Genomic DNA, 10,473 nt, shown 5'->3' with positions numbered 1-10,473 from the left:
ATCAAAGAATAGGAAACCTATTTCCTATTATAATTGTTTTGATGTTGTTTGGTTGGTTTAAAAAAGAAGGAAATTATAAAATAGGAGATGGGATGAGATGAGTTGTCACCTTATTATTGGATGATGTGAGTGATTTTTTTAAAAAATTGTTTTAATGTTGTTTGGTTGGTTAAAACAATAAGGAAATGAATTGGAGGTATATTATTGGATGATATTTTGAGGTTGTTTGTGTTTGGTTCGTTTTTAAAAATAAGAAAATAGATGAGATGAGATGAGTTGTAGATATATTATTGGATGATGTGACACATACTTAAGGAAATCAATTTCTTGTTTTTTTTTGAGGAAATGAATGGAAAGGAAGGTTTAATGAGATGAGATGAGTTGTCACAATATTATTGGATGATGTGTGTGATTTTTAAAAATAAGATAAGAAGAGATGTGATGAGTTGGATGATGTGACACATTTCTTTTGTTTGGTTTATTTTTAAAGGTAAGATAGGAGATGAAATGAGATGAGTTGGATGATAAAAATAATATTTTATTAGATGTTATGGGTGAGTTTTAGGGATGGAAATGAATAAAAATATTATTTTATTAATTTCCTTGTACCGATTTCTTTTTCTTTGATTTTAGGAAACCAACCAAACAGGCCCTAACTGTCAATCGCCGAGGCTAAAATATCTCGTATCCACCCTTTATGTTGGGCCCACACATTCAGACACCACTGCCCCACTGAAAATTGGTTCGGATTTAAATTTCAGATGGAATTTCCCAAGTCCTTCCCTTGTAGCCGCATAACTTGAGCATTTTGGTTAGGACTTTATATGCGTGAATTTTTAAATAAAAGGGCTTAACTTTTTGCCCTTGGATGTAATACATACTTTGTTTCCTAATTGCTTCATGTTTTTATTGGTGCAAATTGATGACTTTCTAAACTAGTATATTACTTTCTGTTTAAAATAGTAGGCATCTTCAAAAGGTACAACCTTTTCGCCCGATAATTTCATTATTTTACGAGCATTACCGCTTCAAAATTATATCCTCAAGTATTAAAGTTTTAACTTAGAGTAATGCTAATTATATCGTGCCAGATAGATACCTTTAATATATTTTTTCAGAAAGAGAAGTCTTACACTCTTGAGTAGTAGTATAAAAATAGTGCCAAAATGACATCAGCTAGCATTACCCTTGAACTACTCCCTCTTTCATAAATAATAATGAGAAATTTGTAGTACTTCTAAAGTCATAGAACAATGTTATGTAAGCTCGAAAAATAATGTCACGTGTCATATGTTATTTTGAAACTAAATCATAATTCCTATATGATTGAGTTTATTTTCTATCCATAATTAAAATCCTTAGCAAGTTAAATCTATCTAGAATTAGAAACTTCTAATTACAATCAGATATTTAGTAATCATGATCAAATCATGCTTATCTGTAATTAAAAAAGTATTTAAATAATCACATTTCAGATATTTAGTAATCATGATCAAATCATGCTTATCTGTAATTAAAAAAGTATTTAAATAATCACATTTGTAATTCTTTTCTCTTTTATATATAAAAGAGTGATTGGTTTACAACTACCTTTAATTTCAAAAAATGCCACATGGCTCTCCTAAATTTTTAAAATATAAATTCTACTAAACCTCCTGTTTGGTGGAAAATTTGTAATAAGAAGACAATGAAAGAATCATGTTTGATTTTATTCTCTCTCAATCTCAATTACAATTTGGATTACCGATTACAAAAGAGAAGAGAATTGATCTGAATCCTCCCATTTGTTTAATTCTGGGTTCTTCACTATGGCGATGATATGCCTCCCTCGAATGCTCGCATCGAGTTTGCTTCTCGTTGACGATCCGAACGTCTTGTTTTACTGGAACATGATCTTCTCCTCATGATTTGACGCTGTGGAGAACTTACAAAGCAAGTTTGAAATTAACTCTAGATGAGTTGATAACTCTGAACGGGTTTGAAACTCTATGAAAGAGTTGATTTAACCGAAATCGATTTATAAGACAATGATGAAGAAAGCTCATGTTGTCGATCTCCAAAGCTCCAGCAATTCCCCCAAAAAGCCAGCTGAAGATCTCCTCCTTGCTGCCAAGTCCCCAGGCTAAAAGAAGATCAATCCGAGAGCCAAAACGAGAGCCTGAACTCAATTGAGTTTCCCGCTATTTATAGGGGATTAAGGGGTATAATCGTCCCCTTAATTCGCTCCTAAGTGGGGCTGAATGGGGTGTAACCGCCCCCTTAAACAGCTCCCCAAATCGTGGGGAAAACAGTTTTGAAACCGTTCAGTTCGTGCTTTGAACAAGTCAAACGCTAAAAATTAATGTTCATGGTCCGAACTCTGCGTTTTAGACTTGAAACGCAGGGTTGAGCCTATTTTGGGGGTTGAACGCACGGATCGCGCTGCACAGAAATGAACTCTGCGTTCTGGGCCTGGGATGCAGAGTTGAGCTCTGCATGAACTCTGCGTTTTGAGTCCACGAACTCTGCGTTTTGAGTCTGTAACTCTACGTTTTTTTAATTGGAGCGCTGGGTATGACCTCTGTGTTTTGAGGTTGTAACACAGGGAGGACCTCTGCGTTTTGAATCTGGGACATAGAGATGAGCTCTACGTCTTGATTTGAAGAGACCGTCAATTTGTAGTCTTTTTTGCTAGAGCGTTGTAAAGACCGTCATCTTATAATCTTCGTCTTAACTCCTTAAAAATGTGAGAGTCGTCAGATTGTAACTCCCGATGTTGATTGTGAAGGCTGTTGATTAGAGCTTTCATCAGTTGTTGCGAAGGTCGTTAGATTGTAACCTTCATCGATCTACATGAAAGTCTTCAAATTATAGCCTTCTGGAAGCCGTCGAATTGTAATTTCCATCATCGGTGTTTGATGGTGATTGGCTATCTGTTGTGATTTTTAGACAACTTACACCTCCAATAAGTTCAATTGTTTGACACTAAGCTCGCAATTTTTTTTAAAACCCCTGATAAATTTTGGAATTTCAAAAATCCACCAAAATATTTTGAGTTTTTGAACGTAATCCCATAAAAGGCAATACCTCATAATTTTAAATTGACAAACATTACCCCTCAAGGCCAACATATACCCCTCAAGTCATTCTTATTTGGAGATTAACCTATAAAATTACAAGAAAATACTGATAAATATAAAAATTATAAATAACCTTCTCAAAAATATGAAATTACAAATAACACGCTGCAAAATCTAAAAATTATGAACAAGTTCTTTAAATTCTAAAAACTGTAATGAACCCTAAAAAGTTTTAAAAATTATAAACCACCACCTTTAAAATTCTAAAAATTATAGATAATCTTGTGAAAACTCTAAAAACTATAAATGTATCCCTTAAAAATACAAAAATAATAAATAACCCTAAAAAAATTTAAATTTGTGAAATGGCCTCCAACAGATATAATAATTGCAAGAAGACCCTAAAACTTCAAAAAGAATACAAAGATCTACCCAAAAAGTTTATATATAATAAATCCTTACAAAAATTGAAAATTACAAAGAACCATTTTTTAAATCTAAAAATTAGAAGGGAAAAATGTGTCGAGGCCCCAAAGGCAGAAAGTTCATATGACGAGGCCCCTCCTAGTTTTCCCCATATGGATAGAAAATAGTGCCAAAATGACATCAGCTAGCATTACCCTTGAACTACTCCCTCTTTCATAAATAATAATGAGAAATTTGTGGTACTTCTAAAGTCATAGAACAATGTTATGTAAACTCGAAAAATAATGTCACGTGTCATATGTTATTTTGAAACTAAATCATAATTCCTATATGATTGAGTTTATTTTCTATCCATAATTAAAATCCTTAGCAAGTTAAATCTATCTAGAATTAGAAACTTCTAATTACAATCAGATATTTAGTAATCATGATCAAATCATGCTTATCTGTAATTAAAAAAGTATTTAAATAATCACATTTTTAATTCTTTTCTCTTGTATATATAAAAGAGTGATTGGTTTACAACTACCTTTAATTTCAAAAAATGCCACATGGCTCTCCTAAATTTTTAAAATATAAATTCTACTAAACCTCCTGTTTGGTGGAAAATTTATAATAAGAAGACAATGAAAGAATCGTGTTTGATTTTATTCTCTCTCAATCTCAATTACAATTTGGATTTCCGATTACAAAAGAGAAGAGAATTGATTTGAATCCTCCCATTTGTTTAATTCTGGGTTCTTCACGGTGGCGATGAGATGCCTCCCTCGAATATTCGCATCGAGTTTGCTTCTCGTTGACGATCCGAACGTCTTGTTTCACTGGAACGTGATCTTCTCCTTATGATTTGACACTGTGGAGAACTTACAAAGCAAGTTTGAAATTAACTCTAGATGAGTTGATAACTCTGAACAAGTTTGAAACTCTATGAAAGAGTTGATTTAACCAAAATCGATTTATAAGCCAATGATGAAGAAAGCTCATGTTGTCGATCTCCAAATCTCCAGCAATTCCCCCAAAAAGCCAGCTAAAGATCTCCTCCTTGCTGCCAAGTCCCTAGGCTAAAAGAAGATCAATCCGAGAGCCAAAACGAGAGCCTGAACTCAATTGAGTTTCCCGCTATTTATAGGGGATTAAGGGGTATAACCGTCCCCTTAATTCGCTCTTAAGTGGGGCTGAATGGGGTATAACCGCCCCCTTAAGCAGCTCCCCACATCGTGGGGGAAACGGTTTTGAAACCGTTCAGTTCGTGCTTTGAACAAGTCAAACGCTAAAAATTAGTGTTCAGGGTCCGAACTCTGTGTTTTAGACTTGAAACGTAGAGTTGAGCCTATTTTGGGGTTTGAACGCACGGGTCACGCTGCACAGAAATGAACTCTACGTTCTGGGCCTGGGACGCAGAGTTGAGTTCTGCATGAACTCTGCGTTTTGAGTCCACGAACTCTGCGTTTTGAGTCTGGAACTCTGCATTTTTTTAATTGGAGCGCTGGGTATGACCTCTGCATTTTGAGGTTGTAACGCAGGGAGGACCTCTGCGTTTTGAATCTGGGACACAGAGATAAGCTCTGCGTCTTGATTTGAAGAGACCGTCAATTTGTAGTCTTTTTTGCTAGAGCATTACAAAGACCGTCATCTTATAATCTTCGTCTTAACTCCTTGAAAATGTGAAAGTCATCAGATTGTAACTCCCGATGTTGATTGTGAAGGCTGTTGATTAGAGCTTTCATCAGTTGTTGCGAAGGTCTTTAGATTGTAACCTTCATCGATCTACATGAAAGTCTTCAAATTATAGCCTTCTGGAAGCCGTCGAATTATAATTTCCATCATCGGTGTTTGATGGTGATTGGCTATCTGTTGTGATTTTTAGACAACTTACACCTCCAATAATTTCCATCATCGGTGTTTGATGGTGATTGGCTATCTGTTGTGATTTTTAGACAACTTACACCTCCAATAAGTTCAATTGTTTGACACTAAGCTCGCAAATTTTTTTTTAAAACCCCTGATAAATTTTGGAATTTCAAAAATCCACCAAAATATTTTGAGTTTTTGAACGTAATCTCATAAAAGGCAATACCTCATAATTTTAAATTGACAAACATTACCCCTCAAGGCTAACATATACCCCTCAAGTCATTCTTATTTGGAGATTAACCTATAAAATTACAAGAAAATACTGATAAATATAAAAATTATAAATAGCCCTCTCAAAAATATGAAATTACAAATAACACGCTGCAAAATCTAAAAATTATGAACAAGTTCTTTAAATTCTAAAAACTGTAAAGAACCCTAAAAAGTTTTAAAAATTATAAACCACCCCCATTAAAATTCTAAAAATTATAGATAATCTTGTGAAAATTCTAAAAACTATAAATGTATCCCTTAAAAATACAAAAATAATAAATAACCCTAAAAAAATTAAATTTGTGAAATGGCCTCTAACAGATATAATAATTGCAAGAAGACCCTAAAACTTTAAAAAGAATACAAAGATCTACCCAAAAAGTTTATATATAATAAATCCTTACAAAAATTGAAAATTACAAAGAACTATTTTTTAAATCTAAAAATTAGAAGGGAAAAATGTGTCGAGGCCCCAAAAGCAGAAAGTTCATATGACGAGGCCCCTCCTAGTTTTTTCCATGTGGATCAGCCCCTTGAAGTGTGACACTTTATACTGCAGTCCTTTTTTAGCAATTATTACATGTCAGCTAAGATAAAATCCCTAAATTATCCTTATCCTCTCTCATCAATCCCTCAGACCTAACACTCATCTCCTCTCTCTCTCTCTCTCTCTCTCTCTCTCCTCATCAATCCCTCAGACCTAACACTCATCTCCTCTCTCTCTCTCTCTCTCTCTCTCTCTCTCTCTCTCTCTCTCTCTCTCTCTCTCTCTCTCTCTCTCTCTCTCTCTCTCTCTTTCTCTCTCTCTCTCTAAAACTACAAGCTTTCTCAATCTCGTCGCCCTAGCCCTCGCCCTCCTCGCTGTCGCCGCCTCCGCTCAGGCCCCCAATGCTCCCCTTGAGTTCACCGCCGCCTCCCCTCCCCTCCTCCGCGCATCCTCATCACCGTAGATTACCGTCGCTCCCCCGTCGTAGAAACTATTGTGCTGTTAAAACAAACGTGTACAGTACAATTATGAACAAATTTTGTAAACTAAACCAATCAACTACAACTGTAGGAGCACACACCATGGGTAAGACACATTGTCACTACATCCACGACTAGTGGAGCTCAGCTTTTAATCGATTCGTTATTGTACTTCTCTCAGAGGTTAAGATGATGAAGGAACGATTCGTAATATTCGAAGCGATATAACGAGAGGTAGAAAATGAGCCCAAGTGAAAGGAAGATACTGTGTGATAGATAATATAAGGGGCTACACACCGGCAAAGACGGTGGTGAAAATGGAGACCGGAGGTGGCCGAAAAATGCGCACGAAGTCGGCACGGCGCTGCTGTTTTCTGCTCACTACTACCGTCGAGTGATGTTTTTGATGTTATTGAGAGAGATAGAGAATGAGTTAAAGCATGATACAAATTAGAGGTGATAGGCAACATGTAGGGATACTCACCAAAGAAGAAATCGGCAGAAACAAAGATTGGAGATGATCGAAAAGTACGTGTAAAGTCGGCACAAAACTACAGCTTTCTGCAGTGCAATTTCTCACCGTTCAGGTTTGTTCTTCGTTGTTAGGAGCTTTTCGCTACTGTCCGGGCTTGCCAGAGATTGGAAGAGGTTTTCGAGGTCGTCGGGGTATCTCGGTGGGCTCCGTCAGAGGTGGAAGGAGTTTTTTCCCGTTCCCAAAAGCCTAGAACTAAGATGAATTAGAACTAGAACTAGCTAGAACTAACATGTGGAGGACTAGAACTAACATGTGGCTGACTAGAACTAACATGGGGCGGGTTAGAACTAACATGAGGTAATTTAGAACTAATTTGAGAGCCCAAGAGCCTAGAACTAAGATGAATAGAGATAGAACTAGCTAGAACTAACATGGGGCGGGCTAGAACTAACATGGCATAAGTTAGAACTAACATGACATAAGTTAGAACTAACATGACACAAATTGATCATTTACAATCTGATGCCGTTCGAATTTGAAAAAGCTCAAAAGACCAAAGTTGTATATCTCTTTGACGGCTTTCCAACAAGTCTTAAATCACCTCATTTCGAGTTTGGACGGAGAAATTACAGTAAAAACAACAATACAAACTAACATGGCACAAACTGTATGTAAGATCTGAAAAAGTCTAAAAGACCAAAGTTGTAGGTCTCTTCAATAACTTTCTAACAAATCTTAAATCACCTTATTCTGACTTCAGATGGAGAAATTATAGCAGAAATAATAATGTAAACTAACATGGTGTAGATTAGAACTAACATAACAGAAGTTAGAACTAACATGGCATAAGTTAGAACTAACATGACATAAGTTAGAACTAACATGGCACAAACTGATCATTTACAATCTGATACCGTTCAAATCTGAAAAAGCTCAAAAGACCAAAGTTGTAGAGGTCTCTTCAACGGATTTCCAATAAGTCTTAAACCACCTCATTCCAAGTTTGGACGTAGAAATTACAGCAAAATTAATAATATAAACTAACATGACACAAACTGTATGTAAGATCTGAAAAATTCTAAAAGACCAAAGTTATAGGTCTCTTCAACAGGTTTCCAACAAATCTTAAATCACCTCATTCCGACTTCGGACGGAGAAATTATAGCGGGAACAACAATGTAAACTAACATGGTGTAGATTAGAACTAACATAACAGAAGTTAGAACTAACATGTCATAAGTTAGAACTAGCATGACATAAGTTAGAACTAATATGACACATGTTGGCCTTCTTATTTTGATGGTGATTTAGCAAACAATTTACATCTAATGTTGTTTGTCTAGTATATGTGTTTTCGTATTTATTTTAGGCAAACAACGAGTTGGAGGATGGATGGAATAGCGCTTCAACGACGATATCAAATGGAGGTTAGCGGAATTATAGAGTGAAGCCTATGCAATTCAAGTTCAAGATCCAAGTTCAGCTTTATCCGCATAGTGTACCAAGTCAAGCTTATTGAAGATCAAGATCGGCTTGGGTAATCTAGTTTAGGTTTTATATTATTGTGTTAAGTACCTTAAGCTCAATATCATATACACACACATATTTGGTTTCTATGTATATATATATAGTTATATATATACATGTATGGTTTTGGGTTTTCATGTTTACAAATATAAAATTACATATTTCATATTTATTATTGTGATTTGGTTTAACTACTTAGATATGAAATAAATATATTTTCATATACATACTTATATATTTCATTTTCTATTGTATTTATAAAATTATTGTATTCTTAGTTTTTGGACTTAACAATAATTATATACATATTTTATTAAGTCTACATAATTATTGTGCAAAGTTTCAAAATATGGTTTAGCCAAAATGTCAAAGTTCATATGTTTACATTTTTATGTTTTGGCCTATTTTGTAAAATAATGATATTTTTTATTTGGGAAGTCCTTTTTGGAAACCAGTTATTGTAGCATGTTTATTATCATGTCTACAATTATTCCCTAAAGTTTTATATTTTTTAGAATTTATTTAATATTTTTAAACAGGGTTTTAAAATCAGCATTTTAGCTTTCAAAACCTGTTTTAGCATGTATCAGTTCGCGGTCGACCGCGGTCGACCGCAATGAGTTCAAGACTCAGGTTATGTTTTGTTGGCTCGCGGTCGACCGTGGCGGTCGACCGTAGCAAGTCTAGAGACTTTCGCGGTCAACCGCCGCGGTCGACCGTCGCTTGTCCAGAGCCGTAGGTTGTTTTTTTGTCCGTCGCGGTCGACCGCCGAACAGTCAAATCTGTTCTAACGGCTAGTTTCCAGAGCCGTTGCTGTATTGGTTTTTTAGTCTTTTTCTTAGCTTTCTCTTGGCTTTGGGGTTTCTATAAATACCCCTTATACCTCAGATCTTTTAATCATCCAAGAAATGTTTTAACAAGTTTTAAAAGAGTTTAAGTTTGGTTTTAAGTTTGTTTAAGAAGCTTTTAAGCATTTGATTGTTTCGGTTTTGTGAATCAATTCCACAAGAGCTTGAGAAGATCATCTATTGAAGTTTTAGTTTCCAACTATTCTCCCTCTACCTCTTGATCTATTGAGAAGTTTTCTAACTCTTTCCTCTAGTAATTTTATTATTGATTTTCATATTCTTATTATTGCTAGTTTGCTATTTGAGTTAGATTTGATTTTAGCTCATTGTTACACACACCCACTTGAGCTTATTGTATTTGCATTCATAATATATTTTGGGTTGGTGAGAGTTGTAACAATTGAGTGTGAGCTTTCATTGTGTTCTCATCCATAGTAGAGAACAAACATTTATTGTATTGAGCCTAATTGTGAGGATACATTTTGTAATACACTTGTACACCGAGAGAAGTGTGCGGCGAGAGTCGGGGATCGTCCCAAGAGGAGTGACGTCGGTTGACGAACCTAGGGAGAGGTTGTATCCGAGCACTTGAGGGAGACACGTCTAGTTCAACACTGAGATAAACTAGAAAACCGTATTGTGAGGTGTAAACGTTGTTCGGGTAAACGTAGAAAACCCGGTTATGATAGTGGAGATCTCCTCGAGGTGAGGAGCGGAGACGTAGGTCAAGTGGTTAGACCGAACTCCGTAATCATATCGTTTTGTTTGTGTTTGCATTGTCATTCTTATTCTTGTATGCATATCTTATATTGTCTTTGTGTATTGCACTTCATATTGCCCTATCACTTTTGTAGTTTGTTTATTTCAACCTTGTGTGATTTATATATCCTTGCTCATTTTGTAATATCTTATTACTAGGATATATCACTTAGTTCATATTGCTTATCCTAGCTTACATATCTTGTTGTGTTTCATACTTGTTAGGATAACTTGTTAATTAATTTTAATTGGCATATAATTGGATTAGATTAGCATAAGACCCTAA

The sequence above is a fragment of the Asparagus officinalis genome, chromosome 5 (genome assembly GCF_001876935.1).
Source record: "Asparagus officinalis chromosome 5, Aspof.V1, whole genome shotgun sequence".
Taxonomy (NCBI): Eukaryota; Viridiplantae; Streptophyta; class Magnoliopsida; order Asparagales; family Asparagaceae; genus Asparagus; species Asparagus officinalis.
The sequence above is the reverse complement of the archived record's forward strand: the minus strand, read 5'-3'. Positions refer to the sequence as shown.